The sequence below is a fragment of the Bos javanicus genome, chromosome 11, assembly GCF_032452875.1.
Source record: "Bos javanicus breed banteng chromosome 11, ARS-OSU_banteng_1.0, whole genome shotgun sequence".
NCBI classification, from domain to species: domain Eukaryota; kingdom Metazoa; phylum Chordata; class Mammalia; order Artiodactyla; family Bovidae; genus Bos; species Bos javanicus.
Genome location: NC_083878.1, coordinates 88,761,308 through 88,782,543, shown reverse-complemented (window position 1 = coordinate 88,782,543; position 21,236 = coordinate 88,761,308). Strand labels below are relative to the sequence as shown.

Below are 21,236 nucleotides of genomic sequence, written 5' to 3'. Positions count from 1 at the left end.
CTTTCCCATTGGCCAAAGCTTCCCCCACACAAATAGCTGCATCTTAAGAATAGAACAAAATTCTTGTCCTCGGCTTGACACACTAAACTACTGGCAGGGATGTATTCTCGGGGCAGCTTTTTAAAGTCTGTCTGCAAACAGCACCAAGATTAAAGGCGGCTCCAGAGTGGGGATGAAGCGGTTCTGCAGCCCGAGAGGACCACAGCCTGGGCTGCTCACACGTCAGGAGGTCTAGACAGTGGCCCTTCTAATTCTGGAAGCGCAGGCAATAGGCTAAGCCAACGAACGGGAAGATGGCAGCCCCATCTATTGTGGACACAATTGAGTAAGTGAGATATATTTATGAATTCAAGACTGCTTAGTCATTCAGTAAAATCAGAATTAAAAAATCCCAGCCAGAAATAGTCCTATAATTTCTCCTTTTAAGTTACGGGGTTTTATATAACGTATACGAATGAAATCTGTCTTACAAAGCGAGAAGAGATTCTATGCATTTAATTAGCAAAAGCACTTTGTCGTGGATCAGACACAGAGAGACGGGGGTCTGCTTTTAGAGGTCGGTGTCCCGAGGTGCCTCACGCGTGATCCTGTTGCTGACTTCATTAGAATTTAGGGATACTTCTGTCTTGGCCTGACATCATTTCCAGATGCATCCTGGGTGTGATTTAAAAATGGTTAAGGAGAACGGCTTTCCTGCCCACACTTGTGCTCATGGTGACAGCACATATGTTAACTCTTTCCAGTTTTAGACGAGAGTAGGTGAACTTGTACTTACTGCTGGCCAGAGTCTGTGAATTTTTTTTAGCAATTGATCTAAGAATTATCTTCTTAGAGTTGCACGATACTTCTGCAGGTAGGAAGAGTACCAGTCTATAATTTTATACCCAAAGAGAATTTTTACCTTAAAATAAAAATCATCATTGTGAATATACAATGGAATATTATGCAGCCAATAAAATGAGGTTTATAAAAGGAGGTGTGTCAATTTATATTTTAAATGTAAAGAAAAAAATGAATATATAAAGCAATAGGAAAATGCAAAATATTCTATAAATATACACACTTGAAATTATTTTATATATAAAGAACTGTATAATTTTTATGTGAAATTATATGTGTATATTTCTAACTGTCTAACTATACATATAAACAGTGACTATGTCTACTAGGAAAACCAGGGTTACTTTTACTTTTAAATATGTTTAAAAGTAAATTTATATGTATAAAAATATGTTCTTATAGTTTCTGAATTTTTATAAGGATATCTTATTTTTTCAACAACAAAAAGATCTCATTTCAAATAAAATATATTTATCTCTGATATCTCATTTTCAATAAAGAAACAAAGCAAAATTGCCCGGTCCTCTAATTCTCAGGATATTTTTTTTTTCCAAATAGCAATCCACAGGGAACAGAAGGGAGAGCTATTTCCCAAGAGGCTTGAAATGCTTTCTTCCCCATGACTTATGACTTTTAAAATTACACTACAAAATATAGCGCCTGGAGGCAGAGACAATGGAAGCTTCCATGGCCATTAAAATAAAATTTTCCTTCTCCACATTCTACTATATTTTAGTACATTAAAAGCACCTACTATAAATTAATTGATGTTGAAAAGTGAAGTCTCAGCGAATTCAACATAAAACCAATACTGACAGGCGCCTCTCAGGAGCTCTGCACCTGGGAAAGTGAAGGTGTAAATATACAGAAGTGGGCACCCACGTCTAAGGGCCTGTTTGCTATAATACATCATTTTTGCTCTTGATTTTTTTTTAATCAAATTGATGCTGGAGAAGACTCTTGAGAGTCCCTTGGACAGTAAAGAGATCAAACCAGTCAACCCTAAAGGAAATCAACCCTGACCATTCATTGGAAGGACTGATGCTGAAGCTCCAATACTTTGGCCACCTGACACAAAGAACCAACCCATTGGAAAAGACCCTGCAGCTGGCAAAGATTGAAGGCAAAAGGAGAAGGGGATGACCGACGATGAAATGGTTAGATAGCATCACTGACTGAATAGACATGAGTTTGAGCAAACTCCAGGAGACTGTGAAGGACAGAAGAGCCTGGCATGCTGCAATCCATGCGGTCATAGAGTTGGTCTTGACAAGGACTGAACAGCAACAACATTTCTTTACTTTGGAAGGTAGATGTTCCCTAAGGATCTGAACAAATTAACTAGTTGCATCAAATGTACACATCTTGGCTTAACCCCAGCTCCTCTTGCTTGTTTTCCCTGGTTTCCGGATAACAGCCTCAAATCTGTGACCTGTGTGTGTTCTTTCGTTTTGCTTTTTGTTCTTGGGAAAGTGTCCCAGACACAAAGTGCAGCCTACAGTATAGCCCAGCCTGCAGAATCTGACCCACTGTCCCCTTGGTCCCCAGTTGTGATGGCTTGGGTTGCCACTCTGGCCTCCTCTGGCTGCATCTGTTGTAATTCACCATCAACTGGAAGGAAGGAAATTGAGACAGGAAGAAGGAACAATGAGCACACGCTGCAATTTTCACAACACACCAGCAGTAATGTTGTAACATACAGCTCAACAGTGGAATTCAGTGGTTCTGAACGCTCAAGTACGGTGGAGAACAAGACCTGTACTTAGTGAAAAGTGAAGTGAAAGTGAAAGTCACTCAGTCGTGTCCGACTCTTTGCGACCCCATGGATTATACAATCCATAGAATTCTCTAGGCCATAACACTGGAGTAGGTAGCCGTTCCCTTCTCCAGGGGATCTTCCCAACCCAGGGATCAAACCCAGGTCTCCCACATTACGGGTGGATTCTTTACCAGCTGAGCCACAAGGGAAGCCCAAGAATACTGGAGGGATAACCTATTCCTTCTCCAGGAGATCTTCCCGACCCAGGAATCGAACCAGGGTCTCCTGCGTTGCGGGCTGAGTCTTTACCAACTGAGCTATTGGGAAAGCCCCTGATCTGTACTTAAAGAGCTGGCAAATAGTCAACTTAGTGCACCCATGACCTTGAGCAACCTGGGTTCTCAATACTGACGTGTTGAATGAACAAGCAAATAGAAGAACAAATGTGTAAATAAATGAGAGCAGATAGTATTTGAGAAAAATCCAGGGGATTTTTTTCCTCATACGTTTTTTGACAAAGTTCTTTATATGTCTGTTGGGAAGTCTTTTTCTAATTTTTTTAAGTAAATGTCTTTTATTTCAAACCATGGGCCATAAAGAAACTTCAAATGGACCACTGAAAACCATATAGCCATAGAGTATTGATATCATTATATATAAAGTTTTCCCTCTTTTTAAAAGTATGTTACTTTCATTATAAAAATAATACCTATCTATGTAAAAAATTATTGGAAATGCAAAAAGAGAAAGAAAGAAGAAAAATCATCTTTGGGTACTTTGGTCCTTTTTTCTTCTTCTTTTTTTTTTTTTTTTGGTGTATAATGTTGTGTTGGGCTTCCCAAGTGGTACTAGTGGTAAAGAATCTACCTGCCAATTCAGGAGACACAAGAGATGCCAATTTCGTTCCCTGGGTCGGGAAGACCCCTGGAGAAGGAAAATGGCAATCTACTCCAGTATTCTTGCCTGGAAAATTCCAAGGGCAGAGGAGCCTAGCAGGCTACAGTCCATGGGGTTGTGAAGAGACAGACATGACTGAGTGACTGAGCACACACACATAATGTTGTGTTAGTTTCTACTGTACAACAAAGTGAATCAGCCATGAAATTAAAAGACTCTTACTCCTTGGAAGGAAAGTTATGACCAACCTAGATAGCATGTTCAAAAGCAGAGATATTACTTTGCCAACAAAGGTCCGTCAAGTCAAGGCTATGGTTTTTCCAGTGGTCATGTATGGATGTGAGAGTTGGACTGTGAAGAAGGCTGAGCGCCAAAAAATTGATGCTTTTAAACTGTGGTGTTGGAGAAGACTCTTGAGAGTCTTTTGGACTGCAAGGAGATCCAACCAGTCCATTCTGAAGGAGATCAGCCCTGGGATTTCTTTGGAAGGACTGATGCTAAAGCTGAAACTCCAGTACTTTGGCCACCTCATGTGAAGAGCTGACTCATTGGAAAAGACTCTGATGCTGGGAGGGATTGGGGGCAGGAGGAGAAGGGGACGACAGAGGATGAGATGGCTGGATGGCATCACTGACTCGATGGAAGTGAGTCTCAGTGAACTCCAGGAGTTGGTGTTGGACAGGGAGGCCTGGCGTGCTGCGATTCATGGGGTTGCAAAGAGTTGGACATGACTGAGCGACTAATCTGATCTGATCTGATACATATATCCCCTTCCTCTTGAGCCTCCCTACCATGGTACTTTCCTTTTAAAACCACACTGGGCTCACTGCTGTATATAATTTTGTAACTACTTCATCTTTTAATTTAACATTATATCTTTAACAAACCCAGTGACATTCAATGTACTTCAAGGACACATGTTACAATGTATTTAACTATTCTCCTGCTGGGCTTCCCTGGTGGCTCAGATGGTAAAACATCTGCCTGCAAAGAAAGAGACTCATGTCCCATCCCTTGGTTGGGAAGATTCCCTGGAGAAGGAAATGGCAACTCACTCCAGTATTCTTATCTGGAGAATACTATGGACAAGGAGCCTGGCGGGATTCGCCTAGTCTTGGATATCTCTCTTAGTCTTGGATAGGTGTTTACCAACCTTTGGAGAAAATAAATAACATTGCATTAAGTGATCATAGAAATTTTATATTATACTATTAATTTAATATCACACAACATATAACTGAACATAATTTAATCTGAATTTAGTCTAGTTGATTTGGGACGTTTAGCAAGAATACCATAAATCCTGGTTCCAACCATTCCTTTTTTTATGAAAGGTACAGAGCAAAGAAGTTCTGTGTCTCTATAGGAGGTTTTCTGAGAGACTGTATTCTTGTATTTAAGGGGCTTCCCTGGTGGCGCAGAGGTTAAAGCGTCTGCCTGCAATGTGGGAGACCTGGCTTCGATCCCTGGGTCGGGGAGATCCCCTGGAGAAGGAAATGGCAACCCACTCCAGTATTCTTGCCTGAAGAATCCCATGGACGGAGGAGCTTGGTGGGCTGCAGTCCACGGGTCGCAAAGAGTTGGACACTTCACTTTCACTTTCACAGAGCGAGGATGAAGGATCTCCCCAGTGGTCCAGTTGGTAAGGAACTTGCCTGCCAACCTGGGAGTCATAAGAGATGCAGGTTCTATCCCTGGGTGGGAAAGATCCCTTGAAGAAGGAAATGGAAACCTGCTCCAGTATTCTTGCCTGGAAAATTCCATGGACAGAGGAGCCTGGTGGGCTACAGCCCATGGGGTCCTGAAGAGTTGGACACTACTATGTGACCGAGTGCATACCCACAGTTCAAAGAATGAACCAACCCCATGATAGTTCACCAGGGGTTTTGCTCAGATTCATTTTAATACATTAATTAAGGTATTAAAAATTCAACCTGACTCTTGTAGCACTGAGCTCATACTTTTCCTTCTTGCTCAAGAGACTTTAATAAATATTTTTTTGGAAAAGTGTAATGAAAACTAAGTAATGAAATGAACAGCATTGCCCCAGTTTGCTAGTCTAACAACATAATAAAAAGAAACAACCTACAATATATTCATCACATAATGGAAGTGTGTATAGTTCCTCTTGACCTCTCTAGTTAGACCTATTCCTTTACAAACCATATAATATCAATCAAGGTAGACTATGCTTCTATATGTTAGTAAAAAAGAAAAACAGATCATTGTGTTTCAATTTAAAAAAGAAACAGATACAGAAGAAAAAGAACAAGACCAAAATAACAGTGGATGACAAAGACAAGTTTAGTTCCTCTCCAAGGTAGCTGTCCTCCTGGAGTTAGCTGAGAACACCAGAATATTTTGCTCTCTAGGCAGTCTCATGCCAACATGTACTCCTGCCATGGGGAGCAGAGAGGAGCAGGCTCAGAGCCATGCCCTAGTAATACGAACTGATCTGTGTCACCTCTTTCTGCAAACCCACCCTCAGCTTCTGGGAAGCAGAGTTCAATCCTCTAACCAGCTCTTGGGAGAACCAGACATCACTGAAAGCTTTTCATGCTTAATCCATGGACATTCTAGAATCTTGCAGGAATCAACATCACCACTCAGTGTCTATAGATTGTGGAATTTCCTTTTTTCTCTTGATACACAGGTCCTCTGCCTTAGCGTGCTCTCAGCTGTGTGTGCATGTGTGTATGTGTGTGTGTGTGTGTGTGTGTTTGCGCTTAGTCACTCAGTCTTGTCTGACTCTGTTGACCCAAGGGATGGTAGCTCAACAGGCTCCCCCGTCCATGGATTCTCCAGGCAAGAATACTGGATTGAACCCGAGTCTCCTGTGTCTCCTGTATTGCAGGAGGATTCTATACCCACTGAGCCATCAGGGAAACCAAGCTCTCAGCTACACAGCTGCTCAAATACTCCTAATGTGGCCCAAATCAGGCTTTACAGTATTATAGTATGAACCCTGGTTAATAAGTTAATAAATCAAGTCCTAGAGACAGAGAGCTTGTTAATCAGTTAAGTTCTATGATATCTTGGTTGTGTGGCAACGGGTGTCTAGGAGGAGGTACCATAGTATGATAGGATGCAAATCACAGCCCTGCATCGCAATCAGGTGATGAACTTGGAAAGTGTTTTCCTTTACTAGTTATACATGGAACCAAGGTCATCTTACACCACAAAATGGAGACAACTATGACTCCCTGAATATTCACTGAAAGGACTGATGCTGAAGCTGAAGCTCCAATACTTTGGCCATCTGATGCCAAGAGCCCACTCATTGGAAAATACCCTGATGCTGGGAAAGATTGAAGGCAGGTGGAGAAGAGGGTGACAGAGGATGAGATGGTTAGATGGCATCACTGACTCAATGGTCATGAGTTTGAGCAGACTCTGGGAGATGGTAATGGACGGGGAAGCCTGGTGTGCTGTAGTCCATGGGGTGGTAAAGAGTTGGACACGACTGAGGGATTGAACAACGTCAACGACAGGTTCACTCTCAAGAATCCTTCTTTGGCTATGATTCCCAATATTCTCTGTGGACCACAGAGTTCCTCAAGGTGTGATAAAAATATATAATATGCTTAATAACAATAATAACACTTACATGTAACATTCTTAAAGGCCAGGCACTGTTTCAAGTGTATTACATGCAGCATTCATTTACTCTTCACATCAACACTTGAGGTAAGTAATGCTGTTTGCCCCATTCTTTGGGTCATGCCAATGTCTTCCTGCCTTTGACCTTGCTTTGAAGACTTCTCAGTCTAGTGAAGTTTTAGCACTGCTCAAGAGGGCTAGTTACTTCAGATGCTATCCACTAAAGAAACTTGAACCCCTGAAATTTGACTCTCAGGTCTCCTGTCACTAACTGGAGTTCATGTCCTAGGAGGGCTAACTTGAACTTGAAGTTTCTTGGCAGACTTATGCACTGGAGCCTTCCTTTTCCAGATGGGATCCGCCTTTGGTTTCACCTGAAAATTGAGGAGAACCACCTTTTGCCCTCTCTTGGAGCTGCTGGACTGTAGGCTTGGATAGAAGGAACAGCACAAAAGACTGCCTCCCTAGGACAGGGTCTCAGGGCAGCCCCGTGTAAACGGAGGGTGACCACCAAAGTTCCCAGCTAATGGAGGACTCCAATAAGCCTCTCATTCGCTGGTTGACTTTCAACCCAAATTTTGCCAAGTGCATTCTTTTCCTCATAGAAATGTGGAGCTATTGCCATCAGTAGCAAATCAACTTTTGATGAAATATGTAGGATAGCTAGAAGCCAAGCAGAGTAATTGAATTCACAACTACTTGCCACGGGACTATAATTTAATGGAAGCATTATAATTTACTAAATACCATTACTGTGGCATCAGAGCCTATTCATCAAAAATGGAAAAGCTGTGTGCAGCAATTTTTCTTCACTGTTCATAGGGGCTTATTATTGGGTGCTTACCTCTAGAGTAGAATGCATGCTACCTTTTTAGTTTCCACATTAGAGTATACTAAAAATAAGTCAAATCTGAGTCCCTCCAGATTTAGGACCTCCACATCCAGTTGGTTCCTCTACTCTGAAGTCCAGTTTCTAAATGTCTCCTTTAGCACATCACCTTTGCCACATAGATGGCAGCTCTAAAAGAGCTTCTATTTGTATAAACCAGTAGACAATAAGAACTGGGTTTCCCTGGGGCTCCACAGTAAAGAATCTGCCTAGAGACCCAGGGTTGATCCCTAGGTGGGGAAGATCCCCTGGAGGAAGTCATGGCAACCCACTCCAGTATTCTTGCCTGGAGCATCCCATGGACTCAGGAGCCAGGCAGGTTACAGTCCTTGGGGTCTCAAAGAGTCAGACATTACTGAAGCAACTTAGCATGCATGCACGCAGACAATAAAAATAATATATTGAGGTACCAATATGTTGTACCAAGTGTATAGGGCTGGATGCATTATATATACATGGAGGGGGAAGCAGGAGTCAAGGGTGGTGTGTGTGTGTTCTAGACAGAACAACAGTCCTACAAGGAAGACATTATCTCTGTTTTAGAAGTACTGAGTTCAGAGCCATGCAAGATCATCCAGTTACAGGGATGGTGGAGGTGAGCCTGGGGCCCAGCTGTCTCTGACATGGAACTGCCTATTCCACCTTGGTCTACTCGGGCTGGCAGAGTGAAATGGCCCAACCTGGGGGACTTACAGCAGATGTCTTCCTAGCAGTTCTGCAGACTGAGGAGTCCAGGACCCAGGTGCTGGCAGATCCTGGGTCTGCCGAGGGCCCTCTTCTTGGCACCAGATGGTTGCCTTCTTGCTGTTTCCTTGCCTGGTGGAGAAGTTCTGGTGCTTCCCCTGTCCTCCTACAGGTTCTAATCCCAACACAGTGCTCAATCCCATGGCCTCATCTAAACATACTCATCTCCTAATACCCTCACATTGCTCTTCCCAGGTGACTCAGTGGTAAAGAACCTGCCTGCCAAAGCAGGAAACACAGGAGGCCTGTGTTCGATCCCTGGGTCAGGAAGGTCCCCTGGAGGAGGGCATGGCAACCCCCTCCAGTGTTCTTGCCTGGAGAATCCCATGCACAGAGGAGCCTGGCGGGCTACAGTTCATAGGGTCACAAAGAGTCGGACACGACTGAGCAGCTACACAACAATGGCAAGATAATACCCTCACATTAGGGGTCAGGGCTCCAACACACGAATTTTGGGGAAAACAGCCATTCAGTCCATAACGACCTGTTCCTGCGGGGCCTCCCCAACCCCAGGGTAGACAAACAGCTAGTGTTTCCCCAAAACACTGCACGAGGACCCACCCTAATGGGTGACTTCCTGCCTGCCTCCCTGATTGATGATGTACATGGTGGAGATCCATGAAGAAAACTGACAACTTGCTGAGAGCAGCCGGGTGTCTCATCCCTCTAACCGCCTGGAGAGGCACAAGCTTCTGCTTCCTCCGTCCCCAGGGAAGATGCTGAGGTTCCTCCAGGGGAGCCACTTACTATGAGGAGTAACTATTCTGAGTCAGTATCCCCATCTGTTAATATTTACATAGTGATGTACTCTTAAAACAGAACTGCCGAGATTTTGCATTTTAGAATTCATTTTAGAATTATGAGCATTCTAAGTACCTGCTCCTTGTTTTTGTTACCAGCTGAGCCTGACTTCCCCAGGAATCTTGCTTCCGAGGCCTGTGGAGAAGGATACTCTCCTCTTGCCCACGTTATTATCACGCTTTCCCACAACTCGCTTCTGCTTCCTCTTCTGACAAGTCTCAGCCTTGAAAAAATGCAGGCCTCATTCTTGGGGGCAAAGGTAGCACATTTTGAATAATGCTAATCTTGGAACAGTCAGAGCTCCACCAACATACTGGGTGTCCAAGGCAACGTGGAAAAACACAGGTGACCCCAGGGTTCCTGGGCCACCTCGACTTGGTATGAAAAATGAGGTCAAAAAGAAAAAAAACAGGGGGACTTTCGGGCTGCAAAATTTGTGTTGCTCCTCCTCTGTGAATCAGGAATTATACCCCCTTCGAAAAATGTTCTCTGTTATTTCTGGAAGGCCTGAGAATGCCCTCTATGAGATTTGAAACAAATCCCATGGGCCACAGCCATTAGTTATCCTCATCTTCCTCTCTGGCACCAAGCAGCCTTGATGATAAAGCTGCTGAGGCCTGCCCAGGAAACTGCCCTGGGGTCACCAGGTCCCACAGTCCCTCCCAGCCAAGGCCCAGGGGTCAGGTACCACATGAGAGCCTCAGAAGGGGGTGGTTTCAGAAATCCCTCAAATGCTGTGTCTGGATCCAGCATGTCCCCAGAAGAAGCAGTCATCACTCCCGCTACAGCCAGGAGAAGGTCCACATTTTCCATCCCATATTTTCTTCTCCAAACACCGTCCTCCCAGCATTCACAGACACCCGCTTCTTGCCACCCGGTTCACATCACTGATCTCAGCCTCACACCCCCAGAACACACATACTCTCCCAGCCTCACACTCGTGCTCTGGTTCTATTCAACTCACAGAGCAGCCAGGGTGCTTGTCTTTCAGAAGTCTCCCCGCTATTGGTCTGTTGGGCTTCTGCTGCAATTCCATCATGCACATCACTGGGCACCTGGCCTAGGGCTGCCCCCGCTGCCTCTGCCAACAGGCTCCGGGCCAGCTGGCATCCCTGACATCCCGCACCAGGGGTGGTAGGACAGCCATGTCCACCTCAAGTCCCACGTGATCAGAGAGCTTCCAGAGCCAGGTGGCCCTGACTTCAGGGTCTGCTTACTCCACAGATAGCTCAGGAAAACCCCACAGGGTGTAACACGGTAGCATTTTCCACACAGACAACACAGCATCCTCGCTTCTCTCCTGCCCAGCTTCTGCTTTTCCAAGATCACATGAGAAGGTCTGAGTAGCATGCACTGAGGCAGGGAGAAGGGGACTAGCACAATGAGCAGAGGTAGATTACAAGGACGCGCGGCGCGGTAGGAGCAAAGGTGAAGCGTAGAGGCAGAGTGTATAAACATGACTTAAACCCTGGGCCCGGTGATGACTCCCCATCCGTCAACAGTCACATTGCTCTACTTTTATGTCTTTGGTTTCCCCATCCATGCCTTGCTGGTGCTGGCCTCAGATGACTTTGATCCCACTAACTCTGACAGTCTAGGACCTTGAACCCCAATATAATATCTTTAGAATAACCAAGATAAAGCCATGGTTGGGAGTGGGGAGTAGAGATAATCTCATTTTTTAACAATGATGTTATGAAGGACACAACTGGCAACATCTAAAAGACCAAGGCCAGGGAAGAGTAGAGACCCAGATAAGGATTTAATCTTCTTTGTTTAGAAATTTTCTTTTATCTTAAAAAAAACTACTGAAGTATAGTTGTGCACAATGTTGTGTCAGTTTCTTTTGTATTGCAAAGTGAATCAGTTATCCAGATGCATATATCCACTCTTACTTAGATTCTTTGCAAATGTACATCACTACAGAGAATTGAGTAGAGTTCCCTGTGCTATTCAGTACGTCCTTCTTCACTATATTATATATAGTAGTGTGTATGCTTGAATCCAGATAAAGACTCAAGCATAAATAGAGACTGAGTATGTGGAAAAAAGATGCCATTTCAATTCAGCAGAGAATAATTTTTTAACATGTAAATGATGTCAGACAAGTTCTTTGGCAAGTGGGAGAAGAATGCAGGGTCTTCAGCTCCTTTCTTATGTCAAAATGTTCCCAACAGAATCAAATATTAAAAAAAAAAAAAAAAACAGAAATAAAGCAATACAGTGAGTCCTTTACAGCCAAACCTTCAGGTTTCAAACTTTCAGAGATGTGGTCGTGAGTCCCCTCAGCGTCAGGCGTGAGTGAAACTGCAGCTCGTCCTCCATCTCCTGTTGCTGACAGCCCTTCAGCTCTACCATCTCCCCCTCCTCTCTCTCCTCCAGTCAGTAACGCCTCCAGTCGAGAAGAGTCAGTAACTCTTCTTGCCTATTCGCTTGATGCCAGCCCCTGTGTGCCAGCTGTTGCACTGTACTTACTACTGCTCTTTGCAAGGTACTGTATCAAAGATTAAAAACTGTTTTCTTTATTTTTTGTGTTTGTTGTTATGCATTATTTGTGTGAAAAGTATTATAAACCTATTATAGTACAGTTCTATATACTGATTGTGTTAGTTGAACACCTGGGCTGACTTTGTTGGACTTAAGAACAAATTGGACTTACGAACATGCTCCTGGAACGGAACTCACTCAGATGTAAAGGAAACGAAAGGAATTTCTTACTGCGAAAGAAATGCACACACCACAAATGTGAGTAATATCTTATAACCTTTAGGCAGAGAAGGATATTCTACATAAGCCTGAAAAATAAATACACCTAAAGGGAAAGCTGTATATTCAACTTCAAATACAGGTTTTCTGCAAATAAATATGTTTATACAGCAGGATAAAACAACAAACATTGTAAGACAAATGGCAAATGAGAAAGAGTGTGTTGAAGGCATATGTTAACAGTCAAAGAGCTGAAGTCTGTACCATACCCAGGCCTAAGTTCCAGGCAGACAGATCCAGGACTTGTTCACAGCATATTCTCCGTGAGACGTACCCCCTGCAGTGTTTCAATGGATAACTCTGAAAACAAAACAAAGTTTGGAGAGAAAGAGGAGATTGTTCTTTAGACAAGGTCTGAACAGGCTGCCATGAGGGAATGGAGCCAGTGTGCTGTGCGTGAGAAGTGACTAGGAATTTCATAAACAGGATTGAAGGAAGGAGGGATGACGAGGTTGAGGAAAGAAGGGTGAGTAACAGGGCAGAATGGCTACATGACCATATAATAGCATTCAAAATTCATGGCATCATTAAAAAATTGACCAAAGACCTAACAGATACTTCACCAAAGAAGATATACAGATGGTATATAAATCTATGAAAAGATGCTCCACATCATATGACATGAAGAATATAAATCATACAGCAATGAGCTATCCCCACATACCTGTTAGCATGGCCAAAATCCAGAGCTCTGACAACACAGCATGCTGGTAAGAATGTGAAGCAAACTGTCCTCCAAATGGGCTGCACAAAATTAGATGTTGTCTTACCATATGATCCAGCCATTGTGCTCCTTAATATTTACTCAAAGGAGCTGAAAACTTATATCCACCAAAAAACCTGCATGCAGATGATTATAGAAGCTCTATTCTTGATTGCCAAAACTTTCCAGTAGTCATGTATGGATGTGAGAGTTGGACTATAAAGAAAGCTGAGCGCTGAAGAATTGATGCTTTTGAACTGTGGTGTTGGTGAAGACTCTTGAGTGTCTCTTGGACTGCAAGGAGATCCAATCAGTCCATCCTAAAGGAAATCAGTCCTGAATATTCATCGGAAGGACTGATGCTAAAGCTGAAGCCCAATACTTTGGCCACCTGATGTGAAGAACTGACTCATTTGAAAAGACCCTGATGCTAGGAAAGATTGAAGGCAGGTGGAGAAGGGGACAACAGAGGATAAGATGGTTGGATGGCATCACCGACTCAATGGATGTGAGTTTGAGTAAACTCCAGGAGTTGGTGAAGGACAGGAAGGCCTGACATGCTGCAGTCCATGGGGTTGAAAAGAGTTGGACATGACTGAGAGACTGAATTGAACTGAACTGAACCAACCAGAATGACTCGGTGAGAAGATAAACCAACTCTGGCACATGCCAGTGGAATGTTATTAATCACTAAAGTGAAATGAGCTATCAAGCCATGAAAAGATATAGAGGAAACTTAATGCATATTACCAAGTGGAAAAGTCCTATCTGACAAGGTATATATGATATGATTCCAACTATGATGCAATTGACCCTTGAACAATGTGGGTGATAGGAATACTGATCCTGCTGGCAATCCGCAGATAGCCTTATAGTCGGCCCTTTGTATCCGAGTCTCTGTATCTGCAGATTCAACCAACTCTGGAGCCTGTAGTATTGCCGTGAAAGTGAAAGCGTTAGTTGCTCACTTGTGTCCGACTCTTTGCGATCCCATGGACCCATGCCCACCAGGATCCTCTGTCCCTGGGATTCTCCAGACAAGGATACTGGAGTGAGTTGCCATTCCCTTCTCCAGGGGATCTTTCCAAACCAGGAATCAAGCTCAAACTTTTGCATTGTAGGTAGATTCTTTACCATCTGAGCCATGTATTGTAGTATTTATTGAAAAAGTCAGCCTGTATATGGATCTATGCAGTTCAAATCCACATTGTTCAAGGGTCAACCATATATGATATTCTGGAAAAGGCAAAACTGTGTAGATAAGAATATTGGTAGCTGTTGGTAAGGGTGTGGGGAACAGAATAAGCACAGCTCAGGATATTTTTAGGGAATGAAAATACTCTGTACGATACCAAAGTGATGTATAGGTTTCATTATGCATTTGTCTAACCATAGCATGCACAACATCAAAAATGAATGCTCAGGTAAACTAGGGACTTCGGGTGATCATGATATATCAGTGTAGGTTCATCCTTGGTAAAAAATGTACTAGTCTGCTGACAGGTTTTCTCTGGTGCCCTGAAAAGCCAATTTTACAGCCATCTTCCATCACGGTTTAACTTTGGGCCAGATGCCAAACCCTAGGACATGAATAATTTAATGTGTATAAGGTAGAAACCTTTAGTAGGTAGTAAAGATTTAATGTGCATGAATTAACAGTTGTCTGTAGCTACTATAAATACACCATAAACAGCAGTAAGTTCTCTGATCATACACTCTTATTGTGGTCATGTCCACATTTTGAGAATATTCCTTTTACGTACTTCAAATGTTGTACCACTTGAGAAAGTCCTTTGTTATGAAATATTAATCTTTCTGCCTTTAATGACTGAGTATAGAATCAGTAAAACTAGAATGATTAGCCAAAAAGCAGTGTCAAATAAGAATTTCAGTACATCCACATTTTTTCTAATGAAACTTCTATCAGAAGTTAATTAATTTGTTGTAATAAAGTCCAGTATGTAATAAAAAAAAATGTACTAGTCTGGTGAGTGTTGTTGATAACGGAGGGGGGGTGGCTATACATGTGTGGGGACAGTGACTATATGGGCAATTTCTGCACCTTCCTCTAAACTTTGTTATGAGTCTAACACTGCTCCAAAAACAGTCTTTTAAGCAAATGAAATTAGAGGTGTCAGTCTACTTAACTTCAAGATTTTCTGTAGCTACAGTAATCAGGACTGTGTGGTATTGGTGGAGAGAGAGAGACTCTTAGACAAAAGGAACATAATACAGAACCCAAAAACAACCACACAACTGGTTTTAGAGAAAGATGCAAAAGCAAGTCAATGAAAGAGGGATAGTATTCTCAGTAAATGATACCGAAAAATTTAACAAACATATATTAAAAGAAAAAAGAACTGAGAACTTAACTTCACATCTTGGAGGCTGTGTTTGTGCTCAGTCGTGTCCATCTCTTTGCGACGCTCATGGACGGTAGCCCACCGGGCTCCTCAGTCCATGGGATTTTCCAGGCAAGAATACTAGAGTGGTTGCCATTTCCTACTCCAGGGGATCTTTCCAACCCAGGGATTGAACCCACATCTCCTGTCTCCTGCATTTGTAGGTGGATTCTTTACCACTAACGCCACCTGGGAAACCTCAAAAATAACTCAAAGCAGATAATGGAATTAAATGTAAAACACTAAAATTTTAAGGAAAAATAGGGGAAATATTTAGAATCTCAAGATAGGTAAAGAGTTCTTAGACTTGTATCCAAAAATAAAATCCATAAAAGAAGAAACTGATAATTTTGATTTGATCATAATTAAAAACTTTTGCCCTGCAAAAGACTCTGTTAAAAAATGAAAAGACAGGCTACAGAGAGGGATAAAATATTTGAAAATCACATAGTCACCAAAGGACTGCTTTCTAGAATGTATAAACAACTCTCAAAATTCAACAGTAAAGAAATAAATAGTCTAATTAGAAGATGTATAAGAGACATAAAAAGACATCTCACTGTAGAAGATATACAGATGGCAAATAAAGACATGCAAAGCTATTCAATGTTATTATCTGCTCATGAAATACAGAATAAAAGCATTCATCAGAATGATTAGAACTTTTTAAAAATGACAGCATCAATAGTGGCACAGATGTGGACAAACTGAATTATTCGTATGTCACTGGTGGCAGTGGAAAATGGTATAGCCACTCTGGAAAAGTCTGGAAGTTTCTCAAAAAACTAAACATGCAACTACCATATAACCATTTGCATTCCCAGGCATTAATCCCAGAAAAATACGAAAACTAAAGTTCACTTGAAACCTGTACATAAATGTTCATAGCAGTTTTATTCATAGTAGCCCAAATCTGGAAACAACCCAGATGCTCTTCAATGGCTTAAATAAACTGTGAAACATCCATACCAGGAAATACTACTCAACAGTAAAAAAGAACAAATTATTGATAGATGTCTCAACCTAGATGCATCTCTAGAAAATTATGCTAAGTGAAAGGAGAAAATTCCAAGAAGGTATTTACTGTATGATTCCATTTACATAACATTTTGAAATGACGAAACTATACAAATGAAGGGCAGATAGTATTGAATGGGGTAAAAAAAGGGGCATGGTTGGGAGTGAAATGGGTGTCCTGTGAAGGGTCACACAGCGTGGTGCTGCAACCATCTATATCCTGCTGTACTGATGTTAATATTATGATTGTGACACTGTCTTGTCATTTTGCAAAGTGTTGCCTTTGGGAGAAACTGGGTAGAGAACACATGAAATCCCTTTGCAAGTCAAGCTACATTTATTTCAAAATGAAAAAGGTTAATTAAAAAATAAACTGGAAATACAATTTAGTAAATATTTGAAATAAAATTAAATGAAAGATTAAAGAAAGAAAATATAGAACTGGTTGCAGTATGCATCCGAATACACAAAGAAATACACATGAACTTATAAGAAGTTACAAAATAAAATACAGCAGCTTCTCAGGTGGCTTGGTGGTTAAGAATCCACCTGCAATGCAGGAGACACTGGAGACTTGGGTTCAATCCCTGATTCAGGAAGATCCTTTGAAGGAGGAAATGGCAACCCACTGCTGTATTCTTGCCTGAAAAAAAAATCCCATGGACAGAGGAGCCTTGTGTGTTGCAGTTCATGAGGTCTCAAGAGTCAGACATGTATGAGTGACTGAATACCCCAACAAAATATAATATATGGTTCCAGTAGAAAAGAGAAACAGCAAATCTCAAAATGATACCACCTGATACCAAGTAACTTCTGTGTGTGCTTAGTCACTCAGTTGTGTCTGACTCTTTGTGACCCCATGGACTGGAGCCCTCCAGACTCCTCTGTCCATGGGGATTCTCCAGGCAAGAATACTGGAGTGGGTTGCCATGTCCTCCAGGGGATCTTCCCAACCCAGGGATTAAACTCAGGTCTCCTACATTGAGGTGGATTCTTTACTGTCTGTGCTACCAGGGAAGCCCAAGAATACTGGAGTGGGTATCGTATCCCTTCTCCAGGGAATCTTCCTGACCCAGGAATGGAACCAGGGTCTCCTGCATTGCAGGCAGATTCTTTACCAGCTGAACTGCTAAGGAAGTCCACCAACTAATTTAATGGCACACAAAAACAAAAACAGATCACTATTAAGAACACATTCAAACACCAAAATACAGCAAACAACATGACATTCACAATATATGGTGTCTATTAAAAATTTACCGGGCTTGTAAAAGAGCATAATTTTTCCATAACCAGAAGAAAAAAAAAAATAGACAGATCCAGACATGACAGATATAAAGGAACTAACAAACTCACAAGTTAAAAAGCTAATATAATTTTATTCCAAGGGCTCACAAAGGTAGAGGAAAGCATGGTCATGATGAAAAGGGAAATTATTTAAGATGCAAAAAAAAAGGACCTAAATGAGGCTTTTAGAAATAAAAATTGTAAATTAAAAATAAAAGCACAGTATTAAAAGCAGATCAGAAGCTCCATAAGAAAAGATAACTGAATTTTTAAAAATAGCAATGGAAACTATCCACAATAAAGGACAATGTAAGTGGAGCTATTGAAGGAGAGGAAAGAAAAAGAACAAAAAATATTTTTGTAGAAATATAAAGACTTCTTTTAATCAAATTGCTTGGGAATTATAAATTTACAGATCCTAAAATCTTAACAAACCCAAGCAAACTAAACGAAAAGGGATAACATATAAAGTCAAAAATTTCTGGAAATAAGCCATAAGAGATATCTCAAAAAAAAAAAGGTAAAAAAGATACAGTAAATAAAAAGGTGCAAAGATACTAAATATAGCAGACTATATAAGCCAGAAGGCTACGGAGAAACCCATTTATGCAGATGATACCACTTTAATGGCAGAAAGTGAAGAGTAACTAAAGAGCTTCTTGATGAGGGTAAGAGAGTGAAAAAGTTGGCTTAAAACTGAACATTCGAAAAACTAAGATCATGGCATCCAGTCCCATCACATCATGGCAAATAGATGAGGAGAAAAAAAGGAAACAGTGGCAGATTTTATTTTCTTGGGCTGTAAAATCACTGTAGATGGTATCTGAAGCCACGAAATTAAAAGACATTCTTTGGAAGAAAAGCTATGACAAACCTAGATATACCACTATGACAAAGCAGAGATACCACTTTGTACACAGAGTTCTGTATCGTCAAAGCTATGATTGTTCCAGTAGTCATCTACAGATGTGAGAGTTGAACCATAAAGAAGGCTGAGCACTGAAGAGTTGATGCTTTTGAGCTGTGATTCTGAGAAGACTTCCGCCGAGAGTCCCTTGGACTACAAGGAGACCAAGCCAGTCAGTCCTAAAGGAAATCAACCCTGAATATCTTTGGAAGGACTGATGCTGAAGCTGAAGCTCCAATACTTTGGCCACCTTTTGAGAAAAGACCACCATTGGAAAAGAGCCTGATGCTGGGAAAGATTGAAGGCAGGAGGAGAAGGGGATGACAGAGGATGAGATGGTTGGGTGGCATCATTGACTCAATGGACATGAGTTTGAGCAGGCTCCAGGAGATTGTGAAAGACAGGGAAGCCTGGCGTGCTGCAGTCCATAGCGTCACAAAAAGTTGGACACAACTGAGCGACTGAACAGCAACAAAAACAACATGCATATAAACATCTTGAGCCACAGTTTCATCTCTAAGAACTTACCATATTCTGCTGACTTTCACATTTAAATGCTGTGAGAAAGCCCCAGGGTCACCTTACCTTTTTCTCCTTAGAAATAACCTTATTTTTCCTCTATGCCACAAAATTATCTTCATTCACTTCAGTAAATCATATTAGAATAGTTTTATTCTGAACTTGTTTTTCCTGGGACATACTATATTCTCTCAATCTCTGCATTTCATCCTCTTTTTTTTTTTTAATTTTTGGAAATCTTAAAACGCACTTAAAATATTTGTCTTATATTCTCCCTTCTTTGTTTTTCCAGGGGCTATGATATGACCTGTTTTCACTACCAATTTTCTTCTAGAAACTTTTGTAATGTGTTTCTTTTCCATTTCATCTTGCTCATTTTCTCAGACTTACTTTTCACATCCTTGAGTGACTTTTTAGCCACATACAGCTTTTTGTTTCTCGTAATAAGAGTCTCATTTCCATAATGGCTTTGATTTTCTCACTTTTCTATAGGTCTCCTTGGAGTTTTACGCTCAGAAAGGTCACCCTTTCATTAACATCTTTGCCTTCATGAAGAAATAGTTGCTCATAATACTTTTAAGCTCTGTGACATCATTTTTTTCTGGTAAGCATTCTTTATGAACCTTTTACTTTTCATGTTTTAACTCTGCATTTCTGCTTGGAGTCAATCTGCAAAGGTTGTACCTTATTTCAGGACAATTTTTCAATGAGTCACCTATTTGTAGGATAGTCTTGGAGGCAGCAGAGGATTAAGTTTCAGTAGCTGAGGGTCTGAACCGTAAGGCGATTTCAGCTTTATCCTACTGAGCCCTCCCAAACCAGAGGGCAGCATTTCCCATCCATCCTTCTACACCAGTCGCCTGCTTCTTTCCAAGGTGCGATCACTGTGAAATTCCCCGTTCACTTCTAACTCTGCTCCCATTTCATCAAACAGGGAGGTAGAAGTCTCCCAAAGGCCAAGGCATGTAAATCTTGTCCTTGAGCACTTTCTACCTGCTTTGGAGAATTCAGGGCTTCCCTGGCAGCTCAGATGGTAAAGGAGCTACTGTTCCTCATTTGGTTCTTTTTCTATTCACCAGAGTAAACTATTCATCTCCACTAAAGGCAGCCCTAAGCTGTTTTTCTGGGGCTTCCCACGTGGCTCAGATGGTAAAGAATCTGCTTGCAATGCAGGAGACCTGGGTTTGATCTCTGGGTCAGGAAGATCCCATGGAGAAGGGAAAGGCAACCCACTCCAGTATTCTTGCCTGGAGAATTCAATGGAGAGGAGCCTGGTGGGCCCTGGTGGGCCCAGGGGATCCCCAAAATCAGACATGACTGAGCAACTAAACGACCTGAATGGCATCCCAGGCAATCCCTGCCTTCTGTTCTGCTTCCTGGGACATCAGTCTCAAGCTGTCAAGGGCACCTGAGAAATCCGAACGACTTGCAGGAAGACTTCATCCCTCTGCCCCCAGAGCTCCAGGTACGTGGAGAGCGACCACCACCACGCCCCGGTCCTTCTTTGTCCTGAATATGACTCTGTCATTGGAACTCACCTCCCTAAAGAGTTTTTAATGCTGTGGGGGAATGTTTGGGGGGCAAAGCAGCAAATGATTTAAAAGGATGCAAAAAAATCCTTTAATTTTAAATGGACAGAAATTATCAAAATAGTAATGACAGTTATTATTTCTGAATAGCAGAATCAAGAATGATTGTCATTTTTTGTAGTTTTGAATTTCCCACAGAAGCTACATAATTACTTGCATAACCAGAAAAATATAATGCATTGAAAAAGAAGTGCAGCCTCTTGGCTCAAGCCAGTTCTATATATTTTTACCAAATTCACATGTATATTTTTACCAAATCCAGGCGTATGTTCCTCTCCAGCTCCCGAGCAGACATGCCCCTCACCCTCCATCCCTAATCTACTGAATAGGCATGCGGCTAAACAAGGTTAGCAAGGAGCTCTCCCACAAGCCATGAAAGGGAGAAGAGGAAATGCCTTGAGCTTGCTGAAGGGGAAAGATGCTATCATCATTATGAGAGCCATTTCCAACCATCTTAGATAAACTGCTCATCCCCAGCTTATCCTCTGCTTTTTGCTTAGCTAAACCTCTGAGATG

At 41.8% G+C, this 21,236-nt stretch overlaps 2 long non-coding RNA genes across 2 annotated transcripts in view; both read right to left on the bottom strand.

Annotated features, from left to right (window-relative positions):
- Positions 1 to 479: 479 nt before the first annotated feature.
- Positions 480 to 1,094, bottom strand: LOC133257479 (uncharacterized). The gene is made up of 2 exons (XR_009739572.1): positions 776 to 1,094; positions 480 to 654 (listed from the first exon to the last, which is right to left on the bottom strand). It is a non-coding gene; the product is annotated as an uncharacterized LOC133257479 (long non-coding RNA).
- A 1,020-nt stretch (positions 1,095 to 2,114) lies between these two features.
- Positions 2,115 to 21,236, bottom strand: part of LOC133257478 (uncharacterized) — an 82,743-nt gene continuing 63,621 nt past the window's right edge. The window contains exon 4 of the long non-coding RNA XR_009739571.1: positions 2,115 to 2,451. This is a non-coding gene — a long non-coding RNA (uncharacterized LOC133257478). The remainder of the gene's footprint in view (positions 2,452 to 21,236) is intronic.